We start from the raw sequence: 16,233 nt of genomic DNA on the forward strand, positions 1-16,233 counted from the left end.
CAGTAGGATTATAATTTAGGATTATAACTACTTGTGAACTATAAATGCAAGTACATTTACTGCAGCAAAAAAAGCAAATATTTATTCAAGTAACCAATGAACTCCAATTTAAGACACTTTCAACCCTGGACAAAGAGTAGTATATTAATAAAATCATAAAATCTTTGTGATGAGGTTAATTTTTTATTTCACGGCAAAGAATATTTGTGATTTTAGAGTCCAATCATTTTCAAGTGGCTAGAGAAAGGTGCATACACACAGAGTGGAGGAAGATACATCTAAAGCAAGAAGAGATGGAGTAGAATTAAATGACTGCATCCGAGCTCGTGTTTTCTAAATATGCTTATAAATATCCCAGGCCATGGGTGAAGTCTCCAAAATTTAACAGAATTCAAGGATGAAATGACATCCATAGTTAATAACAAAAGATTTAAAGACTTCAACAAACTACAACAATACATTCTAAGTGACCAGTAAGTCAAAGCAAAACATGATTTGAAAAACTAGAAAATGTGTTATAAAGAAGAGAAACCAAGAGATGTTCATGCCCAAACTCATAAGATGTAAATAAAGTGACATTTGGGGAAAAAAAGTATGTAGAAAAAAATTCTGTATTGAAAGATAAAAAGAGATCATAACTTTAAAACTTGAGCTTCCATTTTAATATATAAGCAAACGAAATTTAAATAATAAAATAGAGTAAACAAGAGAAAATTAGACACATTGGAAGCAAATACAAATTAAAGTGTAAAAGAATAAATTAATGAATAGGAAAATAATAAAAATGTCAGAATCCCCAAAATGCCACATTAGTTTAATAACAAAAAAAATAGTCAATTATTCAGTATGCTACATAGGACAATAAAGTACTTTATGCTTCCAGGCCCCCAAAACAAAAACATCTGTCTTAGCAGATGGAACAAATAGATGAACTCAAATTCTTCACTAAAGAAAAATATCCAAAACTGGAAATTAAACCAACTTAATAAGCTTTATTTTTAAAAGCCCACAGATAGCACCATACTTAATGAAGAGTTCCCTACTGCGATAAATGTCATAAACATTTCTAGTCCAGGAAGTTAGGCAAGAAAAATAAGAGGCTAAGAAAAAATAAAACAATCTCAAGTTAGAGATATTATGTGTAAAAATATTAAGAAACATGCACACATACAAAACACACACGCACACACACATCCCTAATGCATACACATAGGACAATCAATTAGAATAAATGAATTTAGCCAAATATAGTAGCTGACTGAATGGTATTTCTTTTAAAGAATTTAAGCAACATTTTAAAACTGCCACATGTATGAATTATAAAAATTTGCCTTAATATTTGAGGCACACATTATTGAATATTATACAATCCAGAATTAAAATAAAGCATGTAGTAATAGTAATTAGGCTTACAAGGACATTTGTTCACATTAATCCATTAGAAAACACAATGTATGAACAAAAATTTAAAAGATGTATTATAGTTTGTAGTCAAATTGAGATTTCACTACATCGTACAGCATAAACAGATACATTCTGCTTCATGAATTAATATCTTAAATTCATTTAAGTTCATGTTAAACAAAGTTTCAGGTTATTACTTATTCATTGTTTAAGTTTTGTTTGCAAGCCATGGAATAAAAGGGTATGTTTTATTCATTTGTTGGTTTACTTATTTATTTATCACTCAATGTCTCATGCTCATGCTTGGCTTTTTTTGCTCAAAGCTGTTTTTCTATCAATGGGTCACACCTGTAGTTTCAGCTTTTTAGTCATTAATTGGATCTGAAAGTCTCAGATTTGTGCACTTGGTTTGTCTTTAAACCACATCCTCAGCTTTTTTTGAGCCCTGACCAGCTAGAGTTACAGTCATGAGTCCCTGGCACCTGCCCAAAGGGTACATTTTAGATATCTGCTTTAAGGTATTTATAACATTCAGAACACATAATAGTGGCACAAAACTGTATATGGATTTCATGCTTTTCTCTCTAGCATACTTTAGAACATTGCTATTTCTTATTCTTCTCATCTTTGGATGTAAATTCAAAAATACATAACCAAGAATACCAACAACTTAAAACTGGGTAAGATTCAAACAGTTGATGTAGCTAACATCACTTGCCTGTAACACAATATAGAATATCCTCATTCTCATTTCATCTGTCACTCAACTGTATTCTTTACCTCAACACATACTCTGAGTTTTTACTCTGAGTTTTGTGATAAAAATGTCATAGTAATTGTGATTAATTGCTACATTTGAGGATATGAATGTTCTTATGTAATTTGGTGCCCTTCTTAGGCTTAGGAAAATAATTTGCTGAAAATACTACAAATAATATAAAGCACTGAAGGTGTAGCTCATTGGTAGGGTGATTGCCTTCTCTGTATGCAGCCTTGGTTTCCATCTCCAGTATCTCAAACTATTTAAGGTGAATATTATATATGACATAAAAAAGTAATTAATGTCTGTTCTTAATTACATTTGTAACAAAAAATACTATCACAAAAGAAAGATTTTTGTGTTTATCAAGATAATTGTTTGTAGTTTTGACAGATTTATCAGACCTGACATCTTAGAAAACTTAACTGAATCATAGTTAATTTAAATATAGTTCTATCGAGGTCTTATAAGTGAACACAATGTAACTATAGTTAAGAAACAACTATTATTTACATACACATACACATATTCTATGTATCTGTGACTATAAGTATGTAGATCCCTGTGTCTAAACTGTGTCTAAACATTTTGCATGCATTTTCAAAGTTAAAATGGTATTACTATAAACATGTCATATGAATAGCAAAATATGCTCTTTTGGCTAAATCACATGACATCTGAAACGGTACACTTTTGGTATTTCTGTTGTATGCAATCAGTACCATTTAGATGAAAATAAAAATCTATTTCAGAAGATGCATTGTTACATTAAATTAATTGAACATAATTGTCAAATGAATTTAATGTATGTGTCAACATACTTCTAGCCCAATTGACCACTACATTTTCTTTTGCCAGTCCTTGGGCTTGAACTCAGGGCCTGAGCACTGTCCCTGGCTTCTTTTTGCTCAAGGCTAGCACTCTACCACTTGAGCCACCGCGCCACTCCTAGCCTTAATATATGTGGTGCTGAGAAATCGAACCCAGGGTTTCATGTATACAAGGCAAGCACTCTTGCCACTAAGCCATATTCCCAGCCCTGATCACTACATGTTTTGATTACTCGAAAGTGTTTTCTTTCATTAACTTATACCAAGGTAATCCAAAAATCATTCAGATTTCATTTTATACAACAGAAAATCTTTTCACCTTTAATATTTTCTTCCATTAGGGAACTTTGGATTTCAATCTTTCTTCGAGAGCTTTCTGATTCATCACCCTTAATAACAAAAGTTGTAGTAAGTAACTACACATTACGTATCACAAAACTCTGTCATTTCCCTACTTTAGAGGGAAAGGTAACTTTTTACTACTCTCATTTACAATCTCATTACAAAAACATTTATTCATAAACTCCTGAATGTATTAAATAAAAAGAGATCATTTACTGTATTGTATTTGAGAAAGTGTTTGTGAACACGGAAGAATACTAAGGAAGATCAATAAGTCTTATGATTCTTTCTCATAAGTCGTTCACAAGTAAATCATGGTAATGATGATCGGTTAATATATTTTTTATGTTTATACTTGTCTGTTTCAATCTTCGGACAAGCCAATGAAGTTCTTCTATGAGAACACTTGTAACCTCTGTGATAAAAATGCATAGCATTTATATGCCATGGACAGAGAGCCTCTAAGAATTTACTTTTCTTTTTTTCAGTATTTTTGCCCAAAGACTTTCCTAACAAAATATTTTTGTGACTAAATAAATTATTATGGTTATGAATTTTGTTTTAAAATAAAACTATTTCAACATGATTGCTTTTAAAATCAAATTTTATGTAAATATTTTAATAAATGAGCTTAAAAGTAAAACAATGCAATTTGTATTCCTCAGGAATCATATATTTTTGACTTTATCATTGGATTATAATATAAATCACAATTTTTTGCCAATATCAATGAGAAAGTTTTATAACTGTTAGATTTCAAAATATTACGTTCATATTAATGAGGAAAATAAGAAGAAAATATTGATGAAATAAAAATATACTTTTTTTTAATTAGCACTTATCCAAGGTATTGAGTCCATTAAATCAAATTACGTAGCTTTCACTTTATTATACTGTATCACACCTCTGACATTTCTTCAGTAACAACAGGAAGTGCTGTCCCCTGAGATGAAGTTGCAGCTGGAAGTGAATCTTGACTTTCTTTGCAATATAAGACTGTTATATTTGTCTGAGATGTATCGAGTAGGTCTCTACCTTCTACATCCAATTCAGAACTTTCAATAACAGCTGATTCATCTTGAGACTTGACTAGCTCTGAAACCTCTGAAACAGCAGCACTAGGCCTGATTTCCTCTGAGCTTTAGAATTACAAAATATTTGGTATTAGGTTACATGAAAATATTTTATTTGTATTTAAAAATCATTTTCATAATTGGAAAAAATATTAATTATCAGTTACTCATTAAGTAATGGAAATAAAAATGTGAAATGAAAGTTTGACAACTAATTGAAGACACTAAAACAACTTCTGGAATTTAAAACATGCAAATAGTCATAATTATTTAAAATATACCAACACAGTTGTTAACGGTCGTATCATGCCATAGAGCAAACAAGATTAAATAGCAGCATGGGTTGTGGTTTGTTTAGATTCATTCATCTCAAAATTATTTTACCCAATTTTATATCAGAATAAAAGTTTAAAATGGTTCCAAAATAGTTTTAACATTAAAAATTACTGTATTTTACAGGTTCTGATTTTTCTTTAAGAAAGTCGATGTATATTTTCTACCAGGTGACAGAGGGTTCGTATATCGGACTCTATAACTAAAGTGATCATACATCATGTTCCATCTCTAGTTCTCGTTTATGCTTGCCCCAACATTTTAGCTTACATGATAAATTAAATGATTAAAGTATTTATGTCATTTAAAATTTAAAGAAAACCTTGCTTATCTTAATGTCCATGTGCTTGATAAAGTATAAAAAAAAAGGGCTGGATGTTTCTACATCTTAATCAGTTAATGTTCCAACTGATATAAATTGCATAAGGTTTATGTCAGTTTCTAAATTTTTTTTAATTTGGGTCTCACAAGAGCAAAATCGTTAAAGGTAAATATTCCCACAAATCTTACATTTGTTAGTTCAGAATGAAATTCAAGTACCAAAGATTGGATTACAAAAGGACAAGTTGGGGATATTCCTGATGATAAAGGTGATATATATATATATATATATATATATATATATATACATATATATGTATATATATATATATACTATTTGATGACAAACATCCATAGTGCAGCTGTGAAGCAGATTTCAATATTAAACAGAATAGAAGGCTTCTCTTCTCGTAAATCATTAAGAATAATACCTCATTAAAGGGCTGGGAATATGGGAGAACCTATGTCAAATGCCTACACTGAGAAACAAAACATTACTAAGCTTACTATGAGATAGATATCACTGTCTCTACCAAGATGCAAACACAACTTTGCTGAGATTTCTGTCCTCAGGGAACCTTGCTTGTTGTCCTTGCCTTGTATCTGGGAATTTATTAGGATTCTCACAATTCTTAAAACTTGTTGGTTACAGTTCATCACTATATACTAAATGTACAAACCATGTGGTTTACCATTATTCCCTACTTTCCTTGTGATTTGTCCTGATCACCTGCTGGCTTTGCTTGGGTGATTAAGAATTTTCTATCTTTCAAACTTCACTTCATGTACCTCTGAAGGTGTTTTGTGTTTTGTTTCGTTTTGGCCAGTCCTGGGGCTTGGACTCAGGGCCTGAGCACTGTCCCTGGCTTCTTTTTGCTCAAGGCTAGCAATCTGCCTCTTGAGCCACAGCGCCACTTCTGGCCATTTTCTGTATATATGGTGCTGGGGAATCGAACCCAGGGCTTCATGTATAGGAGGCAGGCACTCTAGCCACTAGGTCATATTCCCAGCCCCTCCTCTGAAGGTTTTGCTTCGTGCCATTTTCTGCAATAAATCATGGTCATAATAACAGCTATGCCCTGTATTCTATATGTCTTCCCAGAAAGTAACTAAATCTGAAATTGATTTGGGGAACTTGGAACGCAATTGGTAACAGAAAGGAGATTCACTAGCAGGACTCTGAATGACAAGAATCTACCTCAGGAAGAGTTTGTGTACTAGTTTCACAGACTGCTTTTTCTACTGCTCAGTAAAGTGTAGCCTGTGAAATATGTTTGGCTTTCATATTGTTCCCAAGTGGGAAGTTGATCACAGTATATTGTATTCGTAAACTGCTTCGTTAAATGGCAACTCACTTGTAGCATTACTTAAAAATAATTTTTAAAATAAATAAAGAAAGAACAAGCAGCAAAAAAAATGTCTGGAAGGTAGGCCTTAGATCCAGCAAGGACAATACAAATAATTTTGAAGTTACTATCTTATATAGATAGAAAAATAAAGATTAAGTTTGTCCCCAGTATGATGACATAATACTCTAAATAAATCAAGGGAAAATGTGAGAAGCTAGATTGCTATTCCTCAGTCTCTAGTTCCATTGCTGAAATCTCTATTCTTTCCTCCTGTATAAATGGAGAGAGACAGAGAGAGAGAGAGAGAGAGAAAGAGAGAGAGAGAGAGAAGAAAGAAGGAGGTAAGGAAGGATAGAGTAAAAAAGAAGAGAGGCTAAGCAGAAAGCTGTAAACTTTGTCTATCGCAAACTTAATTCACAGATCGGAATTGGACTAAGTCAAAGCCTAATGTCGTCATCTATAGGTTGTGCCAAACAGAAAGCATGTATGATCAAGATGCAAGTCGTTGTACTACTGTTTTAAGTTGAAAATACACTTCTCTTTAGGGTCCTAATCTTCAAAAATGTGGATGTAGGGTGAACATAGGTATCATATAGCTACCTATGTCCACACAAATTTGCTTCTTCTCTATGAGGACATTAGAAAAGAAAAAAAAACCAGCTCTTCCTGGATCCTTTGTTTCTGAATCAGAAGTGACTGCATCCCTAATTGTGATCCAGGCTTGGGGCTGCACACAGACCGAGGGGCAGCACCCTGATTCTGGTGAGTCTGTTTCCTCTCAACAGAACAGATCGGGTCACTGATGTAGACTGCTGGGGATGACGTCCAGACATAGTTGCAGTTTGCAACAATGGACTCATAACCCTGTACTTTCCTCATCTTTCTCTCCTGGCACAAAAGCTTAGTAAGGTCAGCTGTTTATTAAAGACAGGTGTTCTTTCTGAAAAGCAGTGATATTTGCTAAGATACAGACTAGAAAAAGAATCGGTACAAAAGGAATAAATATTAGGCCACATAAAACTCACTTTGAAAACTCAAATGTTTTTCTGGATTAATTTCTGGACATGGTATGCCAAGTTGTATAATTTCTTATAGAACCACTTTAGTACTTCTTGCAAAGTATTCAATCTTTTTAAAAAATTTTTATTGTCAAGGTGAAGTAAAGAGGAGTCATAGTTATATACGTTAGGTAGTGAGTACATTTCTTGTCCAACTTGTTATTACCCTCTCCCTCATTTTTCTCCCACCTTCCCTCCACCCCAATTTTCCCACTCAAGTACAGTTGGTTTACTACATATTGTGTCGTGTCTCTGTTGCGTTTGTTTGCCTTTTACCCTTTGTCTCATCATTTTAATGTTCCCCTTCCCTTCCATAATTCAGACAGACATATGTAAAATACCCAGGGTACCAGAATCAAATACAGAAGTACTAAATCTTTACAGTCAAAATATTTAGATGAACATAGAGCCTTACTTGGAAAATGTTATTGAGCTTGGGTTAATGAATTGAGGTCTTCATTATGTAACTCTTTAGAAAAAATAAAATTTCAGCATTGATTGGACTTATGGGAAAAAGAAGGAAAATAGACTTGCTCCAGGAACTTCCTCTTTATTCCCAAAGGAAACCCCTTTTCAGCCTTTCCAAGCTGCTGAAAGTACTGTGGATCAAGGATGGCTGACCCAGAAATACAGTCAAGTGGTAGAGTGCTAGGCTTGAGCTGAAGAGCTCAGGAACAGCACCCAAGCCCAGAGTTCAAGCCCCACGACCAACAGGGGGAAAAAACAAAGGAAAAATAAAGAAAATGAGAAGAATAGAAACCCAAAGGAATTATTAAGGGAACACGAAATTTTTATGTAAAAATATGACGAGGAAAACCAGAAACAGAAAACAAAAATGATGTTGTCTGCTATATAGAACAAGTGACACATGGAAAAGTGTATTTACAGGCTCTAAGACAATGGGCCTCTCAAAATGATGTCTTAATGGAGAACAACCTAAGGAGCAACCACGAGAAAAAGTGGGAAATAAATGTTATAAATATGGCTTGAGAGAAAATGTCCAACTTGGAATAAGAAAGAACAAGTAATCCCCCTTACCTCCTTGCACAAGAACTAGGCATAGCAAGAGCTCTTTTGTTTTATGGGCCCCTACCAAGTGTTCTAGATAAATCCAAAGAGGATCCAAATTAAGTGAAGTAACCTTCTTAATTGACGTGGTGGAAATCACTTCTCATATCATCCCCTCGCCATCCAGTTATCATCTGACCATCTAGTAGTCCCTGGAGTGAAAGGCGAAATATTTAACATCCTGCTCAGCACAACCCCAATATGATTCTTTCCTTTATTCCTGAAGCAGGGATCGATTGCTTACACTGAGATTTGATGTCGGAAATAGTGATCAGATTAAACAAACACCATGAAGAGATTAAGAGCTCCCTTAACCTGTTATCGCTAGAGGAAGAACAGTGAATTCTTCCACTCGTCTAAGGGAAGCTGGAGACAAGATTTCCCTGTTTCATCTTGCACTAAACAAATAATGAGGAAGAAAATGTCATGAGGATGACTACAACCTATTATCACAAGGCTGCTCAGGGACTGCGCCCTGGAACCTCGGACGTCTCCTTACAACACGCAGACCCTGCTGTCAAAAAGTCTAGCGGTTCCTACAGGTTAGTCCAAGACCTAAGGGCTCTCAGCCAAACTGTCCAAAGTAGACATTCTGCCACTCCAAACCCTATACCCTCCTCACCAAGGCGCCACAAGATCATGCATGATTTAGTGTTGCTTTTTGGAGGATGCATTCTGATGTTCTCTGGCTGGGGAAAGCAGAGGAATTGCTGCCTATGAATAGGAAGAATCCCAGATGCAAGGAAAAAAAATAAATAAATGGATGAGATTCGTAGAATCCTCCATTTGCCGGGAGAAGTCCTTGGGCAGATGATAGAGGCTTTCAAAACCCCTCCACAAGTTAATATTCTCCAATATGTAGACGACTTGCTGTTTTCAGATATTAAGAAAAAGTAAACAGGAAAAAAAGAAATAACAAGCAACCATTAAATTCTTTGATTTTCTAGGACCAAACGAGATGAGAGCATCAAAACTACGAACTATAGTTTGTAGAAAAGAGAAGTTAAATCCTTTGGGACACCTAATTAGTCGAGGCAGATGAAAACTAAACTCAGAGTAAATCTCTAATTAGTAATTAATATGAAAACACCAACTATTAAAAGAAACGTAAGAGAACTTTTGGATCCAACTGGATACTGCAGACTGGACAGATTTATATGCTCTTAAAACAAAGTGACTATATCTGAATTCTTTTATCTAAGATCAGAGATTAACATCTTTTAGTCAATAAATGTGACATACAAATAATATATTAAAAACCATATATCATAATTAGTGGACACTTTAGTCAAGTCAAAAATAACCCAAACAGAATGGAAACATCGGATAGATCTTTTTTTTGATACAGATACAGTCATTTGCACAAAATAATATACCTTTAAATATAAAGAACTATATGAATTATCTGCAATTCAGAAACAGAAATACCTTATCTTTAAATAATTTTCAGAAATTGCTATTTCCTTCATTAATATGTTGATTAGATGAGGAATGTTATATTCAAAGTCAAGAAACAATGAGTATAAATTAAATTTTGTACACGCATCATCAAAAAGAGGAAAGATTCATCCTCATAGTCACATATAACACTATTTCAAAAATAAATATGAAATGGCTGTATCTTGACACTTTATATCCGTAGACACCTAATGTTGGCCCTGCACTCTTTAGAAAAGCCATTTCGTCTATTAGTATCTGCTGCTAAGGGGACATCACTAGGGGTCTTGACACAGGAAGGAGAAAATGACTTCTTTTTTGCATTTCAGGTATTGAACAGACATTCCACATCAGCCTTCTGTGTCTAGCTAAGATAGAGTTCTGAAGGTAGGTTTACTAGGAAGCCCATTCTTCACCTTGACAGTTCTACTTGGTGACCATCTAACATCCTTAATTCTCCCAGCCAATGCTGTGAAAATTACATCACAGCCAGAGATCCCAGGGCAAAAGGAAAGATGATGGAGGGAGAGAAAAAAAAAAGAGTCTTAATTTCTGAGACCCCAGGGAGAAAGGACAGATAATAGAGAAAAGAATTTTAATTTCTGAATGGCCCAGGATCTCTTTCCTCTTTCATTGGCTTGTCAGTGCTGTCTTACCATTGATGTGGCTCAGGGAAATTGTGTACATTAGTACTACTAGTATTGGCATGCAAGTATCTTCTTTCTCACTTTTACTTTGAACAACTTTATTTCACAGTAAGATGACTGCTTTTTAGAGGAATAATTCCTATCTTGAAGGCACACTCTAAATTATCTTTTCCTCCTTATTAATAGGTTCTTTTATTATTTTCAGTTATGACTCTATAGACTTATCATGTCCATTTGTTTTTCTTTATTGCTTCTCTCTCCTGCTAAAATGTAACAGCAGAAGAGAACGAAACCTTTCTGTCTTAGCTCTCGATACAACCCGTACCTGCTAGCCTAATTGGCATAGGACTCACAAACTACAGGAACCAGTAAGTAGCTGTAAGAGTGTTGAAATATTGGTTGAAGAATAACTTTGGCACATAAATGAAAGACCAGACTTAACAAATAACCATATAATATATTCATCAGGCAAATGAAAATTGTACATTTCTGTGTTTTATGATAAATCTAAGTGGAATTAGGAGGAGTCAAAGTCCTACCTAAAGATTCACCAAGAAATAACTTTCAAAAACAAAATGTGAAGCAATTTGCATTTTTATTTCTTAAAAGTATAAATTTCAATGATGTAAAATATTTAAGAAAGGCCAAATGTCATAAAACGTGAAATAATAAATTAGTAAAACCTATTGTGTTATTATGACATATTTGGCACTACTTTATTCCCTAGGATGAAATAAATTGTTAAATGCTTCAAGATGCAAAATAATGCAGTTTTTGCAAACAATAGCATGTATCTGCTGAGGTTGAATCTCCTTACTTTACTGCTACTCATTCACTCTTTTAAGACTGCAAGACCTCCGAAATATTGCAGAAATTCTATTAGGATAGAAGAAGCAACTCACAGTGAAACTTTGGTGAGTAATATTGTGTCGTGTGCTTAACAGTTTAAATTAAAGCTGTTATAGCTAATCCTATAAAACATCAGCTTAAATTCCCTGTTTTACTCCGTATTTCATTCCTGTCCTTAGCTTAGATTACAAATAACATAAATTATAAGTCCTTCTCTGGGAACACCGTATAATTTCTAATACACTCTTCTTGGCTTCAACAAAGGTCTACCCACTTAGAAATTCTTCCTTATAGTCTCTTCTAAGGTAGGGTAATTTTTTTCTTAAACTAATTCTTATATTTTATCCTGTCTTTTATGCAAATGCTGGGCCTTGAACCTGGTCCTCACATTGTCAGCCCGCTTTCTTGCTTACTTTAGCCCTATGTCCCTTGACTCACGCCTCCAGTCCAACATTTTGCTGATTGATTGGAAATGGAATAACACAGATTTTCCTGTCCGACTGGCTTTGAACATGGATGCTCCAAATCACACCCCTGGGAAGCTAGGATTAGAGGCAGGAGTCATTAGTGCTAGTAAGTTCCACCTTTTGGAAATTCCTCTGGTTGATACTTATAGCGTGTCCTTTCGCATTATTCTCTACTTACTTTGTGCATACTACCTGCCTGACTAGGCGAGTTAATGCAAGAGGAAAATTGCAGGATGTTTATCAGCCTTTATAACTCATAAAACCTAGCCCAGCATGGGCAGTCAGATCCCTCAGAAATAAAATGAGTTCAAATCACTTAAAATTATCTTCCTACGTCAAAAAATATTACATAAATCAGCATTTCTAGAGAGAAAAGAAAGCCAGGAACAACGATTTGATCATCATGCTATACTTTTCCCAATCCTAGTGTCATATCATCCTTGTAATTCTCAGCTTGTTTTCCTTCACTGAATTTATCTTCAAAGTTACTAATAAGACGGATCGATAATACAGCCTGGTAGATGGTAGGGGTAGTGGACCACAGTTGCAGTATCAAACGCTGTTTTAAGGGGCTGGGAATGTGGCTTGGCATAGAGTTCTTGCCTAGTATGCATGAAGCCCTGGGTTTGATTCCTCAGTACCACATATATAGAAAAAGCCAGAGGGGATGCTGTGGCTCAAGTGGCAGAGTGCTAGCCTTGAGCAAGAAGAAGCCAGGGACAGTGCTCAGGCCCTGAGTCCAAGGCTCAGGACTGGCAAAAATAGAAAATGTCTTAAGATTTGTCTGAATGCTTTTGGTAGCCAACCCAGGCTGTTGTTTTGCATATTTGTCAAGGCTAGAGAGGTTTCTTCTTTATATTTCATTGTTTCTCATTTAAGAAAGAAATTGAAATCATCTTTCAATTTCATAAACAGTAACTAAATGTTCAATATATTAGAAGTACCATTTTATTTTTCCCAACAGATAAATTGCTAGTCTTTCATTTTCAATGCCTATACTTCTCTATAAAAACACAGTAAAGTATATAGGACTATATATAGTAACAATATATTAATAATCAATTATAAAGATATTAAGCAAAGAGACTAATGAAAACATAAATTTATTTGGATAAATCAATGAGTTCAATCATTTATGTATATTCATATGCAAGGATGTTCGAAGTGTTTTAAGAAAGTTGTTTGGTGAACTAGGTCCTATGCCGTGATAATAACTAAAAGCAAATTAAAGGTAAGTTCCTTATCATCTGGAATTTTATTTGTTATGTTAATAAACAAATTCTAGGGCTGGGGATATAGCCTAGTGGCAAGAGTGCCTGCCTCGGATACACGAGGCCCTAGGTTCGATTCCCCAGCACCACATATACAGAAAACGGCCAGAAGCGGTGCTGTGGCTCAAGTGGCAGAGTGCTAGCCTTGAGCGGGAAGAAGCCAGGGACAGTGCTCAGGCCCTGAGTCCAAGGCCCAGGACTGGCCAAAAATAAAAAAAAAAAAAAAAATAAACAAATTCTAAGCATGGTTGTATTTTATCACTGGTTCTTCATTAAAATGATTTATTTGTATTTTTATCTTTCGACTACACCCTAATTCTTCTCCGTTTGATCTTTCGAACATTTTCTATTTAAAATTAGTTTCATGGCTTGTGTGAGGGCTTATGCCCATAAGTCAGCTATCTACAAGGGAATTATGAGTCATGGTTTCAGACCAGTCTAAACTAACAGATGGTGAAATCCAACCTTAACAAATGTTCTGTATGTGACTGTACATTTCTGATTCCAGCTATACAAGAGGCTAAAGGTAGGAAGATCACAGTCTGGTGTTCACCTATTAATAACAATGAATAACTACCTTAAAAATCCCTACAGTCAAGAAGGGGCTGTGCCGTCGCTCCTGTGTGGAGTGTCTTCATACTGTGTCTTCTGCGTTCCCATCCCCAAATCATCACAAGCAAGAAAGCATGCTTCCAATGATAAGAATAGTGTAGCCAGGAACTGATGTTCATGCCTACACTCTTAGCTATTCAGAAAGCTCAGATTCAGAAGACAGTGATTCTAAGATCATGGGGGCAGAAAAGTCTGCACACCCCATCTTTATTATAGCCTTTATAAAAGGGCTGAATGCTTGACTCATGTGACAGACTACAAGCAAGAAAGCAAAGTTGTTCAAACCCTACAAATAACAAACTTAAAAAACAAACACAACGACTAGATAGTCTAAGCAATGATATAAATCAATTAGTTTTAGACATTTGATTAATTTGCTATTTTGTCACTGAATTATAAGATCCGATGAAATTATGAAATCATAAAACAGAACTTAAGAGATAATTTACCTTTTTTCTTCTTCTGGTGCTTCAATTTGAGCAAATGTTACCTGTATTTAAGATAAAATTAAACATAAGTATATCAAGTACTCATAAAATATTAATAAAAAATTTAGAAAACATTCTAAATAGTCTTTACAATCTGACAATCATAAAAATAAGCAACTTCCCACGCTATCACTGTATCTCATCTGAATACACTGGATACTGTATACACTGGTATTAGGACTAGGGAAGGAAAAGAGAATATCAAAATTGAGAGATAAAGGATAAAAAGACAAATGACTCCAAAAGCAATACTTACAAAACCATTTGGTGTAAACCAACTGACCAACTCATGAGGGTAGAGGGGAGGGGGAGAGGGGGAGGGGGAAAGGGAGAAGTGAGGGAGAAGGTAACACATTGTACAAGAAATGTACCCACTGCCTTACGTATGAAACTGTCACCCCTCTGTACATCACTTTGACAATAAATAATTATTTAAAAAAGAATAAGCAACTTACAATCTAAGAAGCTATGACATTAAAATAAATGCGATAAAAATAGATTGCAAAATTATAATTCATATACCTCATTTATGAACACAGTAGTTTATTCTTTTAGATAACAAAAAGCATTTTAAAGTGAACTATTATTTATCTAATTCCTTTAAATATTCTTTTTGAAGAGATTATATTTCTTGTGTATAATTTCCATTAGTGTTTTTAAACTTTATTACAATTTTAAATGCATATTGAGAATGTATCCTAAAATACATTTATTGAGCTATATGATAAAAAAAAAAATGTTGGAAGTGGCCCTGTGTCTCAAGTGGTAGAGAGCTAGCCTTGAACTGAAGAGCTCAGGGACAGCACCCAGCCCAAGAGTCCAAACCCACAAAACAAAAAGTTATGATACCTCTGACCTTAAAATTATAGTTTATAGTAATCGTTTTCTCTTCTGGACAGTAACAGATACTTGTTTGTCTATGGTACAAATGTTGATTCTTAGTTTTACACTCATCCTGAAATTGAACTCTGTTTCTTTTATGCAGACATAAACTGGCTTGAATTTACTCACCTACAATAAAGATTTCTGGATATTCCCCAGACTAATAGTTTTCCCTTAGGTACATTGCTAGCCTGCAATTCAAAGTTCTCTTCTGCGGCTGTTAGCAACAGAATGTGGTATGTGCACCATTTTCAGCCTAGTAAATGAAAATTGTTCAATTCTTCTTTATATTCTTTTCTAACAGCACTGTGAGTAGTCTCCTGGTGGCACAGTAGTTCACGTGTGTGAGAGCAAATATCTCATATGCCAGAGCGACTTCATGACTTTCTGTCCCTATTTTGAACTTCCTTAAACTATTAGCATGAAGAAAGGAACAGTTATCTCACAGAATGTGTACCGTGTGTCTCAGCTATGTGCTAATGTGACACAGTCTATGGAGACAAATTTAACCCAGAACTAAAAGTGAAATAATATATCCTTACTCAGCATACACAAAAACTGATTTCAAATAGCTCATTTTACCTTCACTATATTCTTGTGAATAATTATAATTCAATACTAATTAAGAGTTTGTAAATGATTTTGTTTAGTTACTAACAAAAATAATTTCCCCTTCCTTCTATTTTAGTTCTTTGAAATGAAAACCTTAAAATGAACTATTTTCCTAAAACATCCAGATAAACATGGCAGATCTTTTGCATCCTGTAATAGAAATCTAACTATTTTTCTATTATTCCTTTTAGATTTCTATGTCTAGTTGCACTGCATGATAATCTGGCAAGTGGTAAAGGCCAGATATAAGAGCTCAAAAACATATTAATAATAAGATGACCTCCATAGCCAGATAAGATTACTATAACAAACGGGAGTGTTATGGTAGAAAGGAAGACATGAAACAACGTTACATTTATCATGTACACAAGTCTTTTAAACTAGAGGTTGATAAAATAGAATCATCCATCTACCTTACTAAGATGCAATT

The sequence above is a fragment of the Perognathus longimembris genome, unplaced genomic scaffold, assembly GCF_023159225.1.
Source record: "Perognathus longimembris pacificus isolate PPM17 unplaced genomic scaffold, ASM2315922v1 HiC_scaffold_1648, whole genome shotgun sequence".
Taxonomy (NCBI): Eukaryota; Metazoa; Chordata; class Mammalia; order Rodentia; family Heteromyidae; genus Perognathus; species Perognathus longimembris.